Source organism: Saccopteryx bilineata, chromosome 5 (assembly GCF_036850765.1).
Source record: "Saccopteryx bilineata isolate mSacBil1 chromosome 5, mSacBil1_pri_phased_curated, whole genome shotgun sequence".
Taxonomy (NCBI): Eukaryota; Metazoa; Chordata; class Mammalia; order Chiroptera; family Emballonuridae; genus Saccopteryx; species Saccopteryx bilineata.
This window is the reverse complement of record NC_089494.1, coordinates 177,223,093-177,242,070: the sequence shown is the minus strand read 5'-3', so window position 1 is coordinate 177,242,070 and position 18,978 is coordinate 177,223,093. Positions and strand designations below refer to the sequence as shown.

At 35.5% G+C, this 18,978-nt stretch overlaps 1 protein-coding gene across 1 annotated transcript in view; it reads right to left on the bottom strand.

The window, feature by feature from the left end:
• TACR3 (tachykinin receptor 3) overlaps positions 1–18,978 on the bottom strand; it is a 75,608-nt gene that overhangs the window by 3,450 nt on the left and 53,180 nt on the right. The window lies entirely within an intron of this gene.

The following is an 18,978-nucleotide window of genomic DNA, read 5'->3' as shown; positions in this document are numbered from 1 at the left end:
AACACCATAGAGAGCAATAACAAATGTAGGACTGATTCCTTATCCTGGAATAAGTTTACAATGTAATAAAAATGTAAATGTTTTGGCCCTGGCCTGTTGGCTCAGTGGTAGAGCGTCGGCCTGGTGTGTGGAAGTCCTGGGTTCGATTCCCAGCCAGGGCACACAGAAGAGGCACCCATCTGCTTCTCCACCTCTCCCCCTCTCCTTCCTCTCTGTCTCTCTCTTCCCCTCCCACAGCCGAGGATCCATTGGAGCAAAAGATGGCCTGGGCGCTGGGGATGGCTCCTTGGCCTCTGCCCCAGGCGCTAGAGTGGCTCTGGTCGTGACAGAGCGATGCCCCAGATGGGCAGAGCATCGCCCCCTGGTGGGCGTGCTGGGTGGATCCCGGTCGGGCGCATGCGGGAGTCTGTCTGACTGCCTCCCCGTTTCTAGCTTCAGAAAAATACAAAAAAAAATGTAAATGTTTTACAAAAATGCATAAAGATGTGGTAAATATAAACAGGAGTAAATAAAATTGAAAATATTTATGAGAACTTATTAATCTATTATAAGCAAGAATAACTCAATGCATGTTAACTGTAGGCTCAGCAGATATTAGATTGAATGAAATGTTTTTATTGATCTTTTCCTTCTTGAATGTGTGAACATCACTGTTTCTTTAACACAGCTGGCAAAAAAAACCTCCTGTCCACAGATACTCTCCCCAGCTCGTCCCTCTGGAATACTCTTACCCTAACATCGCCTCTGACCAATACACTCATCTCCTTCATGCCTTTGCACAATTCCCACGTTTTGTATGATATCCTGTTCGTACCAACTTATTTAAAATTGCAATCTGTCCTTCTAGTACTCCTCTAAACCCTTAGCTTGCTCTTTAGTCTATTTGTTGTGTTTATTTTTTACTTTGTGTCTCTTTATGCTAGAATATAAAAGAGCAACAATTTTCTGCTGCTTTTGTTTACTGAGGTATTTCAGGCCTATAGACCAAACTTTACCCATAATGGGTGCTCAAAATTTCTTTAAGTAAATAAATAAAAGTGAATACAAAAAGAAATAAAAAGACATATAGCTGTTTAAGTGATGGCCATGATCTTACTCCAACATATTAATTACTGGTTTTATTTGTTTTCCAAATTTAAAATAATTCAGATATAAAATGAACCTGAGATTTATTGTTATTTCCCTCTTCTAGGCAAACAAATTCAGGTAAAAGCATGAGTGTACCAACAATATACCTAATGTTATTTTGAAAACATAAGCATTATATTTGATTCTGAAATTGCCCTTGTTAAGGGTGAGAAAAAAGTATCTATGATAACATGAATAGTTCAGGCTACTATGGTAAATACACTATCAACAAATGTACATAAAAGCTCATTTCAATGTTTTTATACAGACTGACGACAGAGTCCCAGTGCATGAATTGAATAGCTGAAGAGCTACAAAGGCTATCGGAGTCTTTTTAAAGGACTTCCAGCCATCAGTGTGGAAGTCCAGAACATGGGGACATTAAAGTGGATGTGAAGAATTTCATTAAGTTACAATGCATCTGGAACAGAGGTATCAGTTAACTTATTATTCACATATATATGGTCTTAAGGACCTTGTTGCAAAAACATTCAGTAACTTTTTAGAAGATTTTCTTTAAAAAAAAATCTAGACCACCCTAAGCAAAAGGATTGTTTACAGTGAAACAATTGTTATACTTAAGTTTATTTATTTCTATAATTACATTTTAATGTTAGACTTCTGCTCACAAAATCTTGTAGAGTGATTTAAGCTATCAAACTCAGGACCTCAGGTTTGATGTAAATGCAAATGCAAGCTCTTGGGTGAACAAAATTGTCCTCGTTGTGAAATGCTCAAATCACTCAATTGAACTTGTAATCCTGTCCCTCTAACAATGGTAGAGAAAAAGAGCACTTTGAAACACAAACCGTGAGCAGTGATAGATGTGCAAATGCTGTGAGCAGTTCCCCTGTGTGGGACTGGACATGTTGGATGAGGCATTAGCACAGACAGGATACAAATACTAAGCAGGAAAATTGGTAGAGTCCCTGAAATTCTGTAAGTTTTTAGGTATGATAAAAGTTGAGATAGAGGTGATTCAAATCTGTCACTATATCTTGACAAATTTTATTGTAAATTGATGTTAAGATCGATTGAAGCCCTGGCCGGTTGACTCAGTGGTAGAGTGTTGGCCTGGTGTGCAAGAGTCCTGGGTTTGATTCCCAGTCAGGGCACACAGGAGAAGCACCCATCTGCTTCTCCACTCTTCTCCCTCTCCTTCCTTTCTGTCTGTCTCTTCCCCTCCTGCAGCCAAGGCTCCATTGGAGCAAAGTTGGCCCGGGTGCTGAGGATGGCTCTGTGGCCTCTGCCTCAGGTGCTAGAATGGCTCTGGTTGTAACAGAGCGACGCCCCAGATGGGCAGAGTATCGCCCCTGGTGTGCATGCCGGGTGGATACTGGTCGGGCGCATGTGGGAGTCTGTCTGACTGCCTCCCCATTTCCAACTTCAGAAAAATACAAAAAAAAAAAAAAAGGATTGACTGACAGTGATGGATGATTACTAGAATTAGTAGGGTAATCATATTATAAGATATAAAAATGTACAATCACTGTTTTACACCTGAAGTTAATATAACTAATATAATATTGTATAACAACTATAATTAAATTAAAAAAAATTTAGTCAAATAAAAAAAGAAAATCTTAGAAAAAAGGTTAATCTATTAATCCCAGACTGGCTTTTATTATTTACTTATTAGACTTTTCTTGGAAAGGGGAATTTAAAAATAAATTTGATAGAAATATTTGAATGAAAAGGAGGTAGAGAAGACACAACTAATTTCTGTCTGCAATGTAATAATAGCTAATGATTTAATTAAGATGCAGATTAAATGGTAGATATAAAACCTTACTTTTTGGGAGGCTAACCAAGTTCAAAAGGTTGTGTTTTTATTTTGAGCAAACAGCCTCAAAGAAGGAAAATACTAGTTGAGAAAGAGTGGTTTTGCCAGATTGGTAAATTATCTACAATCAGTATGATAATCTTTATTTGTAACTTCAGATTTTTTTTTTCATATCTAGCATAGTTTTGGTGACTTTCATAGTTTCAGATATAGTAAAATAAAGTGTACTTTTGGGACTTTCCTTTGATTCTAATTAGATAAAAATTATTTTATCATAGAGATATGATAAAAAAGAATCCCTGACATTTTTTCAATTTTTTTGTGATAAAGATGTGTAATATTAAATTTATCATAGCCATTTTTAAGTGTAACCATCACCAACATCCATCTCCAAACCTCTTTACATCTGGTAAAACTGGAACTCTATACCCATTAAATGATGACGCCCGGTTCCCTCCTCTTCCTAACCCCTTGACTTTTAAATAAGAAGTGCCCTATACATGAAAGTCTTTAGTTTTTTTAAAGATTGATTGATATTGGATATTCATGAAGTGGAAAGACTAATCCAGCATCTGAGGCCATGGGTTTTATTTTCTATGATAACATGGACATTATGGCCATCCATTGTCCTTGGCACAGAAAGTTACTAGTAGGAAAAATAAGGGAGGTGGGATGAGAGTGATATAGCACTTACAGTAATATCTCCTTAAATATTTGCTTTAATCATATCAATATAAGCAGGATTTGAAATGAATGTCATCTTTTAGTGAGAAGAAGCTTTGGGTGTCTTCATGCATCAACATGAAAACAAACAAACCGGAAACAGTTGACGTTTGTATCCTGTACAGGTTAGACTGGAATGTCTGCAGTTGTTCTTATCTGTCATGCTAAATGGATGCAAGAAAGATGATTTTGAGGTTTTGGTTATAAAAGAAAAAAGAAAACCAGTATAGGAAATAAAATAATATACTGCCAACCAGGAAAAACAAGAGTCATAAGTTATTCTTTTTAAATGTCTAAACTGGAAATGGTCAAGTCTATATGACAGGAAACTTGTTTTGATTAGAATTTCCTCAGTGAATATGTCCAGAAGAACCATCCACGGACCACACATACCCTATGTCTTCTCTATATCTTTTGTCAGCCCAAATATTCTCAAACTGACTGTTATATTTTTGTAACTCAAAATTATAGGCATGTTTATTTTAACCACATATTAGCAAATAAAAATATTTTCAAAAGTAAAGTATGAAAAAAAAACTTTAATAAACAGCATCAAAATCTAAATCACCACTTCCTGGGATATTTAGGATGGGTTTTTGCTGCATCAAAGACTGTTCTTAAACTCTTTATTCCCAGTGAGAAAATAAGAACTAAGTAGTAACACTTGTAAAAAAAAAAGTGTGCAATGTTCCAGAAGATGAGTTGAATTTTGCCAGTAATTTCAGAATTAAATGAGTGTATAGGCATATTGTGTTAGTGTTATCCAAGAAATTTGACACTGTTGCCAAATCTAAGATACACAACTAATTAACATTAGCTTAGAACGATGTACATATTAGTATGTATGCCAAGCCCACGCAGTGAGTGTTTCTGTGTGTGTGGACATGTGTATGTGTATATACATGTGCATGTGGAATTGTGTTTGGACTCTACTTCTTTCTGTTTCATTAGCCACATATCATTTTTAAAGTAATTTCATTTTTCTATAGAAAATTTCAACTTTGAGAGCACAATATTTTAGGTTTACAGAAACTTGAAGCAAAAGAAAGGGATGCAGTCATCAAAGGCAAGACAAGATGAAATGGAAAAAAATACATTAAGGCAGAGGGAATAAAAACTGGTGTTACGGGATTAAGGTTAGAGAGAAAAATTTAGAGTGGCTTATTATGAACTGAATTGTGTTCCCTCAAAATTCTTTTTTTTAAGTGTATAAAAAAAGTGTATTATTTTTAAGTGTATTATTGTTTAATTTTTTTTCTATTTTTATTAAGATACGCTTGGTGTGTAACATTACATAAATTTGAGATGTACAATATAATAATTCTATACATGTATATATATATATATCATGAAATGATTATCACAGTAAGGTTAGTTAACAAATACCTCCATCACCTCACTCACTCACATAATTACCATGCTTTTTTGTTTTTTTGTTGTTGTTTTTTTCTGTGGTGACTACATTTAAGATATAATCCCTGCCTGACTGGTGATAGCATAGTGGATTGACCATCGGTCCAGGACACTGAGTGCCCCGGTTCAAAGCTCTGAGGTCGCCAGTGGGAGTGTGGGCTCGTGGACTTGAGTGTGGACTTGCCAGCTTGAGCATGGGATCATTGACATGATCCCAGGGTCACTGGCTTGAGCCCCCAAGGTCATTGACTTGAAACCCAAGCTTGCTGGGTTGAGCCCAAGGTCACTGGCTTGAGCAAGGAGGCACTGGCTCAGCTTGAGCACCCTGGTCAAGGCACATATGAGAAGCAATCAATGAACAACAAAAGTAAAACAACTATGAGTTAATTATTCTCATCTCTCCCCCCCCCCGCCCTTCGTGTCTTTCTCTCTTTCAAAAAAAAAAAAAAAAAGACTCTTAGCAACTTTCAAATATACAAGTATATAATACAATATTGTTAATTTAGTCATCCTGCTGTACATTAGCTTTCTAAAATGTATCATCTTAAAACTGGGTAGTTTGAGGGTCTGTAAGCAAGGTCCCCAGTGGCTTGTGCGCTGGCTTCCAGGATTCTGTGACAGGTTAGTAGACCTGAGTTCCTTTGATATGTGTTGTTCAGAGCCTTGCCTATTGTCCTCCCAGCTTCTCACCAACCCCTATTTATGCAGCTCGGGACTCAGTGCCCTGGAGAGAGAGAGAGAGAGAGAGAGAGAGAGAGAGAGAGAGAGAGAGAGAGAGAGAGATGGCCCTCTTTGGCAGTGCCCCACACAGCTGGGAAAGCCAAGCAGGCATTCACTCACTTGCTCTACTGACCCCATGGGAGAAACGTTGATACTGAGCTGTGTTGCCTTCAGGGAGTGGTGGTGTGGGTTTTCCGTGCATCCAAATTCAGATGTTTTTATTCCAGCAGTATGCTGGAGCTTCTATGCTGGACTCCTAATCTTCTGCACAAGCTCTCTGGAATGTGGATGTGTGTCTAAATCAGTGTTTTTCAGGGGCTCTTGGATGATGGCCGAAAGGGGCTGGATCTCATTCACAGGCCAGACCAGGGTTCAGAGCTAGACTGAGGTCTTGTATCTAATACCTGACTCCCAGTGGGGCAGATTCCTCCCAGATCCTTTGGCATATGATGCTGGTGACAGAACCAAAGCTGAAGGGGCTGCAGCCAAGTCCTCAAGTATATGGATCTGATTCTCAGTCTATAACCAGGACAGTCTTTTGGGAGTCAGCCTACTGGCATAGGCCTGTTTTCTCAAAATGACTTTTCTCATTCTTGGCCTGAACCATGGTTTCACAATCTCCTACCTGGATACCTTAGCTCCCCTAAGGCACTTTTGTCTGTGGATGGATGTCAAATTGTTGTTGAGTGGAAAGATGAGGAAGAACATCTTATTCATGATCTTGATGATGTCACACCCTCAAATTTATAAATTGAAGTCCTAATCCCCAGTACATGTGGCTATATATGGAGAAAGGGTCTTTAAAGAGGTAATTAAGTTAAAATGAGGTCATTAGGGTGGAGCCCAAAACAATATGACTGGTGTTCCTAAAAGAAGAGGTGATTAAGATACAAACATACAAGGAACATCATGTGAAGATAGCGAATTTCAGCTGTCTGCAAATTTAGCAGAGAGACCTGAGAAGAAACCAAGCCTGACAACATCTTACCTTAGACTTCTAGCCTCCAGAATTGTGAAAAAATATATATTTACTGTTTAAACCACATTCTATAGTGTTTTGTTATGGCAGCCAGAGAAGGCTGATACAATGTTTGAAATGCTGAGGATAATATATTATATGGTTTATTTCTCCAAAGTAGGACATAAAATACTATATAAGCTTCCAGTGAAAATTGAAATTTGTAGAGTGGATAAATTGCCTATAAAATTGCTTTCAGAAATGTAAAGGACAGACCATGATCCCTATTTTAATTAGTGACCTCTCATTTTTTTTTCAAGTGAGAGGAGAAATGATAGACAGCCTCCTGCATGCACCCTGATTGGGATTCACTCAGCAACCCCCATCTGGGGCCAATGCTTGAATCAACTGAGCTATCCTCAGCACTTGGTCCTGATGTTTGGACCAATTGAGCCACTGGCTGCAGAAGGGGAAGAGAGAGAAGGAGCAGAGGAAGGGGTAGGGAAGCAGATGGTTGCTTCTCATGTGTGCCCTGACCGAGGATTGAGCCTGATATATCCATATACTGGGCTGACACTCTATCCACTGAGCTAACTGGCCAGGGCCTACAGTTGAGCCTCTCTTAGGTTATATATGGTCTTTTTCACAACCACTGTTTTTTATTACAACTCCTTTGCAACAGAGATAATGCACACATGGCCCTGGCCTGTGTCTCTATCTCCCCTCCTCTCACTTGGAAAAGGAAGAAAAAAAGAAAAAAAAGAAAGAAAGAATACACAGACACACACATACCACAGAAAGTTCGACTGAGTGAGGTGATATATGCTTTTTGGCTGTTATACAACTCAAAAATCCAATTTACTCTGTCACTTGAATTTAGACTGAACAATGGTCCCTTTTACTGAAGCATAAGTCTTTTTTTGTTACCACACTTAGATATTTATCTTTGAAGGAGCAGAGTTGGCTTGTTAGTTTTTAGAGGAAGAGAATTAAAATAGAAAATAACCAGAAAACAGCTTTTGTAATTTACAAAAACACCAGAACTAGATTTATTTACCAGTTTTTTAGGTACTCAAAAAATCAAGACTGATTTTCACAAAAATATTTTGAAAGAAATTGTCACATATAAATATTAGGACTAAGTTATTTTTTGAGGCTTTTATTATATTAGAATGGGAAGAAATACCAAAATAAGGTTTTAAAATATGTAGTCTACTTTAAGGGTATACATCTAAAAATTTAATACAAAAATATAATGAAAATATACTATTCACAGCATATGGAAAAAAAAATAAAACAACCATTCATAATGGACTGCAAGAAGGTAATATGGTAACGACAATGGGATTTGAAATTTTTGGACCACTGTCTTCTGCTCTATGGAGATAGGCTGTGTTGTTACATCATAACTGAACAGTATTAAGGAGTCTATTCCTGATTCTGCATTTCAAATTTCTCTCATAAATTCTGGAAAAGACAGCAGTATTTTCAAATTTCTTTTTCTGTTTTCTACTTAAGGACTTTCTTATCCTCCCTTCCAAGCTTCCATTACCTCATCTTCTCCTGCCTCCCTTCATGGGGCCAATTTCTGTTGATACAGGCTCCGTGCTGTAGACCACAGCGCTCAGCACACCAGAGGGCTACAGTTTATGCTTTGACTAGGTAGTTTCATCACTCATTTTGAGAACCACCAAAGGAGCATAGCACTGATAGTTACATTGTCCTTGGAGAAAGGAAAGGCAGTGGACGCATCTGTGGGCAACACTGATGAATGGGTTAGTGTAATTGTGTCTATTTTTGGTTTTAGTAAAAAGGCTTAGTGCTTTTTATATTCATTTAAAAATCTTGTGACTATACATAAACTTACTTAATCTTCATGACAAACCTTTGACCACAGTATTTCTCCATTTTATGGAAAAAAAAATCACAACAAAAACAATATAATGATTTCTCAAAATCCCAAATGCAAGTTCAGAGCTAGAATTCTTTGATATTTTAATTCTTAATTAGCCAGGGTTCATTTTGTTTACATTCTGTTTCTCAAGGTCCTTAGAAATAGCCTTGCTTCTTTCTCATTTAGCATGCTCAGGGGGTATTTGAGCAAAGGGTAGTCAGAGAATTTTATTCCTCCAATTTGACCTTTATGTGAGATGAGATATCTTCCTAAAGTAGGAAGGTGAGTGAAAAACAAGTTGAAATGGTGGAGTAAGTCAGTGAACTTGTAGTTGAAATTTGGCTTATCTAATGCTATATGAATATGGACAGATTTATCTGCACTGAAACTATGAAATAGGGGCTTAGTACTTCAAATATTTTATGTGCCTCTTACTTCCAAAATCTTCATATATGTAGGACATGCTTCAAAACAAATGGAAAAGAAGTATAAATTCTTGATCATCTCAAATATTTATTATACCTAGAAGCCACAAAGCACGTTTAAAAATTATTTTAGTCTCAAATAAATAGTAGGTGTTTGGGTTTAAGATCCTTTGACAGTCTTAGAGGAGAGAGACTCAGGAAGATTTTTGTATCAATTACCTATTTGGGGGAGAAAGAGTAAATGAAGAAATAGCTCCACTGCCAGCCTAACTGACAACTTGGCAGAGCCTTCTTCTCTCTACTAGGAGTTGAAAGAAGAGATCTGCTACCCTGAGAGTGTGTCTGGCTGGGGGAAAAGGGCTAGGCAGACAGTATTTGCGAGAACAACAGATTTCATCTCTTGCTATATGTTGACATAACATATCCTTTTTAAAATATAATGTTATTAATATATTGTAGGCTGAAATATTGAGGCAGTCAGAATCTTAAGATACTTTTGCAGTTGGCTTTTTGTCTTGTCAGTGTTCATATTTTAATTGCTTAAAAAAACAAGTAACAACTACCTCTATTTTTTATTTCTTTTTCAGTTACATACTTGATTTATTTATTTATTTTTTCATTTTTCCGAAGCTGGAAACGGGGAGGCAGTCAGACAGACTCCCGCATGCGCCTGACGGGGATCCACCCAGCATGCCCACCAGGGGGCGATGTTCTGCCCCTCTGGGGCATCGCTCTGTTGCATCCAGAGCCATTCTAGCGCCTGAGGCAGAGGCCACAGAGCCATCCCCAGCACCCGGGCCATCTTTGCTCCAATGGATCCTCAGCTGCGGGAGGGGAAGAGAGAGAGAGACAGAGAGGAAGGAGAGGGGGAGGGGTGGAGAAGCAGATGGGCGCTTCTCCTGTGTGCCCTGGCCGGGAATCGAACCCAGGACTCCTGCACTCCAGGCCGACACTCTACTGCTAAGCCAACTGGCCAGGGCCAGTTACATACTTTAAACAGGGATGTGTTTCATTTGGATGTGCAAGCAATGTTGACTTCATTAGTGTTGATAATTGCTTTTTGAATCATCATAAATATAGAATATTTAAGATTATTATTTTCTATACTAAATCTAATAGAAAAACAAATCAGCCATCCCAGACAAAAGAAAGGTAAAAAAAAAATGTTTTTCATCACCAAATCAGTATTATAAGAAATTTTAAAAGGACTTCTTTAAGAAGAAAAGAAGAAAAAAGATTATAAACATGAATAATAAAATGGCAATAATTACTTGCCTATTAATAATTACTTTAAATTCAAATAAATCTAACCAAAAGACATAATGTGGCTAAAAGGATAAGAAAACAAGACCCATATATATGCTGTCTATAAGAGACCCAATTCAAATTGAAAGACACATACAGAATGAAAGTAAAGAAATGGAAAAAGATTTTTCATGCAAATGAAAACAAAAAAGATGGGGTAGCATTACTTGTTTAGAGAAAATATACTTTAAAATATAAGTATAACAAGAGAAAAAGGATATTTTATGATAAAGATATCAATTTCCCAAGAAGATATAATCTTTATAAAATTTATATACCAAACATAGGAGCACCTAAACATATAAAGCAAATATTGATGGACATAAAGCAGAGATCAATGGTAATACAGTAATTGTAGGGGAGTTTAACACCAAATTGACATCAAGGGATAGGCCATCCCTACAGAAAATCAACAACAAAAAATATTGGCTTCAAGTAACACATTATATCAAATGTATTTTATTTATATTTTTAGAGCATTTTACCCCAAAGTAGCAAAATATACATTCTTTTCAAGTGCACATGGAATATTTGCCAAGACAGCCCACATGTTAGACCATAAAACAAGTCTCAATAAATTTAAGAAGACTGAGACTGTAAGAAGAGTCTACATTTTTTAATATGAAACCCTAAACCCAGAAACAAGTTTTGTATAACTTTAAAATACCTGATAAATACCAAGTAAGTATTCATCTGATTGTTTAAACTTAGCGCTCACGGAGGGAGTATTGATTTGGAATATACATTTTAGAGTCAGTGACTATAGATAATATGTATTTAATGTTATGGGGATAAACTACTCAAAGAATGAAGAATAAAAGGTTGTCAAGAACAAGCCCTGAGTACCTCAGACATTTTGAAGTCAGAGGCAAAACATTGGAAAAAATATGAGAAAAGGCAGTCACAGACTTGGCAAGGAAATAACAGAATGTGACCCAGCAATCACTCTATGGGGTATCTACCCCAAACCTCAAAAACATTGGTACATAAAGACACATGCACCTCCATGTTTATCTCAGCATTATGCACAGTGGCCAAGATATGGAAACAACCAAAGTGCCCCTTGATAGAGGATTGGATGAAGAAGATGTGGTACATATGTACAATGGAATACTACTCAGCCATAAGAAATGATGACATAGTGCTATTTACAACAACATGAATTGACCTTGAGAATATTATACTGATTAAAATAAGTAAATCAGAAAAAGCTAAGAACTGTATGATTTTACACATAGGTGGGATATAAAACTGAGACTTACGGACATAGATAAAAGTGCAGTGGTTACCAGGGGAAGAAAGGTAAGAGGGAGTGAAGAGGGACAAATATACACTGAGGGAAAATGATTTGACTTTGGGTGATGGGTATACAACATAATCAACATTTTATATGCCATAGAAATGTTTACCTGAAACCTAGGTACTCTTACTGACCATTATCACCCATTAAATTTAATTTCAAAATTAAAAAAAAGGAAAACAATAGAATTCCAGTCAATCGAAAACATAAAATTAACCATTACAATAACATAGGCTTCATTATACTCTTAAGTTGACTTTTGACATGCTACTAATAAAAATAGATACATGTTTGCATTGTTCATTGCATTCCGTTTCAATGGTGGCTACAAAAACTATTTTCATACACAACCTTATTGTTGTAGAGTGTAGTAGTATGTCAGTGTAGATTTATTTACACCTGAAGGTAAATCTGAGTCAAACTATATATTCTATAACCTATGTTTTCTTCCCCAAGTAGCTACAGCAATGATAAAAAAAAGAAGGAAATTGCTTTTTATTGTAATGAATAATTCAGGAAGGGATAGTAACTTGTGAATACATTTATTTTATCTTCAGAAAAGAAGATAATAAGTAACACTTTAAAAAGTAAAAACGAAAGAGTTTCCTCCTAAATCAAAAGGGAAACTAAAATTTGTTAAAGACCTGTTATGTGCAAGGTACTGAGTATATGTGTTATGTGTACTGCCTACCTGACTGTAATGAATGCAATTTGTAAAATTTGATTTATGTACAATTTGTACAATTTAATAAATACAATTTGTATGGATTAATGCAATTTGGAAATGCCTCATTGTGTTTCAATTATAGTAAAAAATCTAATAGGTACGTATTTCTCTTCTAATCGTGTGTCAAGACATAGAAGAGGCTGATTCTGCAAGTAAATGTAAACAAAACATTCTTCTTAGTACAGTAAATTCTTCATTATTGAAGTTAATGAATTTAATCTAGACCTTTACTCTAACCTGGTGATATATTTCCCCTCATGATCCTTAGGTGTTTTGTATATTTGTTTGCATTTGATATATTTCTTTACTCTTTCACATTTTAAAATGTTAAAAACCACTTTTTTGGTCTCATAATCTTTATGCCATAATTAAGTGATCTTGTCTTTTGTGTTCAGTTCACAAAGTACAGCTTATTCTATGTCCTCTACTTCATTATCCTGTTTCTAGCAGCTGGTTTTCCTAAGGTTTGTTTCTATTTTGTTTCCAACGCCAGACTCTGTTTATCCTTGCATGTATAGGTAAATGGAAAGTGTTCTTGGCACTGCAAATCTTCAAATCATAAAAGAAGAACAGCTCCTTCCCTGTGTGCCCTCAGAGGATGGCAGAGCTTTGGAACTCTCCTAGTTTTAGGAATAATGAGAGTAAAACACTGTGTCTTTCTCTTCCGGATTGCAGCACCCTCTGGGCTTCCCACACCCCCCTCTGAGCTCTACTTTCTGGCCTATTACAGCTGCTGTTTCATTCCAGAAAATTAGCCAAATGGCAGATGAGAAGGTAAAACTTAAAAAAGAAACAACTCTTTGAGGCTACCACTGTCTCCCAGATAGGTGATCAATGTCTCAAAGATGTCTCAAGATGTCATGTTTAAACAAGCTCCTTCCCTTGTCCATCTCCCCACCCCAAGGCTATTTATTATTTCAGCAAAAAAAAACAAAAACAAAAAAACAACTCAGTAAGTGGTATCACAATCCATCTAGTACCTGAAGCTAGACACTTAGAAGTCGTGCTTGTTTCTTTGCATTTCCTCATTTTCATTGCTCTATTCATTATCTAGGCAAATCCTGATGGCCAATTCACCAAAATATTTCTTAATTTTCATGCTTTGCCATCTCTATTGCTATACCTCTAAGAAAGCATTATTATGTTTTTTTCTGAATAATTGCAGTAACCACTTAATTAATCTTTGCTTCTCAAGAGTGGTTAGAATGACTTCCTGGAATAAAATAAAATCTTACTGTTGCTCAAAACTTCTGCTGTATTTTGCTTCTCCTGCCCTATTCTCCAGTCTCACACATTATGTGTTCTGCCCTTTATTTTTCTGCTCTAGTGCTCTTATTTCTGATCCTTCACCACGTCAATCCCTTTTCTGTTCCAGGCACTGCTCTTGTGGTCTTCCCTGCTAGGGACACACTTTTTCCAGCTCTCTGTTGCCTTACTTGTGCTTCCTGATAAAAGCTCAGCTAGAATGATATCATCTCCAAAAGGTATTTCCTACCACCCTGTTTAAAGGTGACCCTCATTGCAATTATTCTTTTTCATATTTCTCTATTTCTTTCAGCATTTGCAGCACAACTGGTCCTTGTTTTGTTAATCTAGAGTGTGTCTGTGCCCCACTTGGGTGCAAATGCTCTGGGGGCCTTGGGCATTTCAGTTTTATTTACCCTGCATCTCTAGAGTGTAGAAAAATACATGCAGCACCAGATAGCCCTCCTTGAATAAACGAATGAATAAATACATGAATGATATGGTAATGGGTAATTCAAAATGGAGTAATTGACATTCTCATACATGTTATTGGGCTATGATATCTTGGATAAAATACACCTTCAAACTCATACAGGCTACTGAGAGAACATTACAAAGTTTCTCTTTATGTTCTCTCTGTATTGTAGAACCAATTAGTTAATAATATATGAATAAGTTTGCACTGTGAAATATGGTTTATAACATTGATCATATTTTTAACAGTTAGGGAGTACTGATCACAAAAGTCTTCATATAGGTAAAGTATGGTATTGCAATAGATGAGGGGAACAAGAGCCAGAAGCTACAAATTTTAGTTACAACTTTGCTAGCAAATTATCTATCTGTGTGATCTTATACAAGTTATTAAGTCTCTTTAAATCTCAGATTTCTTATATGTAAGATGAAACTAATGTCATAGCATTAGGATAAAGATTATGTAAAATAATGGGGAAAACTGTCAAAACTATAATTATATTTTAATAGCTAAAAATATAATAATATCTGTCTTAGCTCAGGCTGCTATAACAACATATTATAGATTGGTACATAAAAGACATTTATTTTCTCATAATGCTGGAGGCTGGAAGTCCTAGATCAGAGTGTCAATAAGGTTGCTTTCTGGTTAGGTTTCACTTCCGGTTCATAGGCAGCCACCATCTTGCTGTGCCACATGACCTCTTCTCTGTGTGTTGCTGGAGAGGGGTGAGCTCTCTGGCGTCTCTATTTGCAAGGGCACCATTCCTATTGGATCAGGGCTTCATTATTATGACCAAATTTAATTATTTCCTTATAGGCTGTATCTTCAAATATAGTCATATCAGAGGTTAGAGCTTTAATACGTAAATTTTGGGGGACACAATTGAGTTTTCCACAGTAATAAATGTAAGATATTACAATATCAATTCTCATTTATAAATATTTTTAGTTCTATGATTTTCTAGACTTTCCATTTAAGTTGTTAATTATCTATTGATATTTTCCAGAAAGTGTTTCCTTTTGATATGTGTGTGTGTGTGTGTGTGTATGTGTATCTCATAATTCACTGTTTGACCATTGACTTATGGAAAAATGATTCCAAACTAGGAGAGACACAAAACACACAACTTATTTAGAGAGTTGTTGAGAGGAATTCTTTCCCTGATATTTTAAAGTATAGATTTTACTAAGTTGGCTCTATTTCATGTTGAAACAAAGAATTTAAATGGCTTATAAAATGGCTGATTGGCATATGTTTAGGCACATGACCTTATGGGATAGGTATGAACAAAGCTTGAAGACTTCATTGCACAGTAGTGTATTGTAGTGTCAAGAGCACTAGACTGAAAGACATTGATTTAAATTTTGGCCTTGTTTATAAATAGCTATGCAACCTTGAAGAAATGACCTAACCTTTCTGAATGTCAATAATCTTATTAATAAAGAAGTGACAAGAATGCTCATCATGCAGGGGACTGTAAGGTTTAAATAGGAATGTGAATAGGCTCATTAATACTCAAGGCATGCAGATATATTCACTTCTACTTCATTCCCAAATTCTGATTAATTTATAAGCATATTTTAAATTGTTGGCAGCATGACCTGAAGTGATTATAAATGTACCTTTGTAAAGACAAAGAGAGACTATTGTGGTAGGCTTAGAACAATGAGTGAAATGAAGTTTAGGTACTGGAAAGCCAAATAAGTCAAATTCTGTGATAGAAGGTGCACAAAAAAGTTTTAAAATGTGCTATTTTTTAAAAATCATAATCTGTGCTGTGTGTGTGTGTCTGTGTGTGTGTGTGTGTGTGAGAGAGAGAGAGAGAGAGAGGTGGCATCAAACCCATGTTTTCCACTACTACTTAAAAAGTAACAAGCTTATTACTTCATAGCCACAATGGTTTTGTCACTTTTCAGAAAATAACAAGATAATAGGTATTCCTTAAAAAGCTTTACTATAGGGAAAAAAGCCATTAATATGATTATCATAGAAAAATAAAGAATAATAATATTCTGTTCTTGCTATTTACTTTAGTTTTATAGCAACATAATTAACAATGTGAAACTTTTTTAGTAAAATATTAACTGAACAATAGAAAGGTCAGAAATATTTTTAAAAGTTAAAAAATACTTGGACTCTGATGACCACTTAAATGTTAACTGCAACATGTAGACAATAAAATTAACCCAAGTCATATAATCTCAGTATATTTTTCTATGGGTATTTAAAATTTCAGTTGGAAGTTCATCTGAGAACAAAAAATCTGTTTATATAATTATTTGTTTAGATGCATGAATAATTTCTGGGAAAGAGAACTATTCTCTGTTCTAACAATTCCAAAAATATATTTTAAAACATCAAATTTAAGTCCTTCCCATAATATGGCTGGAAAATCAGAGGTGTTCCAGAAAATTAAATTTTATGGGTTCAGTTCAATTAGTAATGTCAGAAAATAGTGACTTGTGCTAGAGGAAACTCCTAGATAAGATATTGGAGAATTCTAAATTATAAGTGAAGCATTAGTACAAGTTTGTACATCACTGTACAGCAAAAAAAATGCAACCAAAGAAAAAGGACAGGACATATTATAAAAATCTTTCTTATATCAGAAACATTAGTGTATTATAGAGTTTGCTTATAATAATACAAGTATATATACACAAGTATATATTGATATTATATTGTATATAGTACAATGTAGTACATACAGAGTACTTTGCAGACGTATAGACATATACAGGCACATGCATAGGTATGTATTTACATATATGTAACATATATGTAATAAAATAATGTTTTCCCCAAGAACAACTTTAAGCTATGGAAAAACATTCAATATAAACAATAATAAAATTGTTTCATGGCACTGAAGAGTATTCAAAAGTAGGTTGGAAGTGGAGGCTATATAACCTGAGTGAGATTTATAAATAGACAAACTTCTAAATCCTTGGCTTCCCATACACTGCACATGCATGGGACAAGGCTATGAGCAGCTCAGCGGGTGGACAACACCTGGAAGCCTATAAGAGCACAGAGATCTTAGAAGCACCTTCTCAGAGGGGAGACAGTTTAGAGTTTGAGTTCACCAAACTAGAGAGTCTCACTCAGTAAACATCTTGGGATTTTTCTAGAAGGTCTAGGCCTTAGGAGCAACTATTATCCCTAGTGTTAAGATATTACCCCTACAGCTAACAGAAAAACCAGAATAGTACAAAGTAAAAAAGTACAAAACCAACCTTCTGCAAATTTGAATGCTCCTCTAGTATTTTAATTGCCTTCTAAGAGAAAGCACAGTATTTTTCAACTGAGGGTAATGGCAAATTAGAATATACCTACAACTCTCTTAGAAAAAGGATTCAAAATAGATTAAATTTTCTCCACATACAATAATGTAATATAAATAATTTTTACTATATACTTTTCCTCTACTCAGCTAATATGACCTTAGTTAAATTAAAAAAAAGAATAATTGTGTGCAAAGCAAAACATGTCAGAAATAAGAGTCTGACATATGCTGTTAAATCACCCAAAGAAAGGAACTCTGTAACTTTCCTCCAAAATTTAAAATGTATATATGTGTATGTGTGTATGTATATGTACACATATACATATATGTATGTATGTATGTATGTATAATACTTTATGTGCTAAAAAATGGTTCCTTTTGCTTATGGCAAAATTTCTTTTGGTTTGTCATCAAATAATGTAATAGAACAGCCATTTATGTGTCTTATATGTATTAAAAAATAAAATCCCTGTAGCAAATATTCCTGAATTATGCTTCTCCTCTTAGGCTATGGGACTGGAGGAAGATGAGGGCAAAAATCTTCATAAACTGCCTAAATTCTAAGGTGTCTTATAGGAAGATAGTATAGAAATAGAAATTGAGTTGTAAGGTTTAGGGTATTCTTATTCAATGTATTACAGATCATCCCTAAATAATGTAAGTTGACTTATTTGTTTGCTCAAGGTATTGGAGTTAGGGCTTGTTATATAACCTTTCCTATTAAAATATCTGCAGTCTGGCAATGAAGTGTTCTGGGAGATGCCTTGTGAAACTTTATGGCTTGAAGGAAGACTGGTGTAACGGTGGGGACCTGGCTTGTATTTTCAGACAAGTGAATAAAATGGCACCTTCTAGTTTTCCATGAAATTATATTATAAAATAAAACACTCTATCTTGTTCAAGCTGGATTAACTGTGGCATATAAATTTACAGCCACCAAAAATCAGTTTTCAATTTTCAGCGAGGCACTGTGATGACTATGCCCTACTTGATTTTCTACTTTTTAATCAGCAGGGTAGCATTTAAAAGATCATTTTCTTTTCTAATTAATATTGGAGTTCCTATTCCCTTTGGAATGTGATTACTATTCTGTCCATCATTTTTAGTTCCTTTAAGGTGCTCTTTTCCTTCACAGATGCAATGTGTGAAGCATGTCTGTGTTTCTTTAAAGTGTCAGTGACAATCATTCTCATCTGGGCTTACTCGGGTATGGCAAAAGGATTTAGAAATTCCTATTTCAGAGATTTGTAAAATGCTGCCAGATCATGTTGGAGAATAATGAAATAATGAAGCAGAAATAATCTGAGGATAATACCTGAGAATAAAAAGGTGAGAAGTATTCATAATGTATTATTTCACCAATAAATATTTCCAAACAAAAACAGATTAAAGATTGGTTTGGGAAGATTACAAATGATTTCAAAAATCCATAAATTTGGAAATATGCTGCATAAAGCATATAGAACAGAGACTTATAGTACTTTTGGGTTCTACTACCTAAGCAAAGTAGGAGAGAAATGTCCCTGAATTCTTTTCTGAAATGAAATAAATATGAAAACAGTGGCAGAAAGACATCTAAAAAGACGTAGAGTA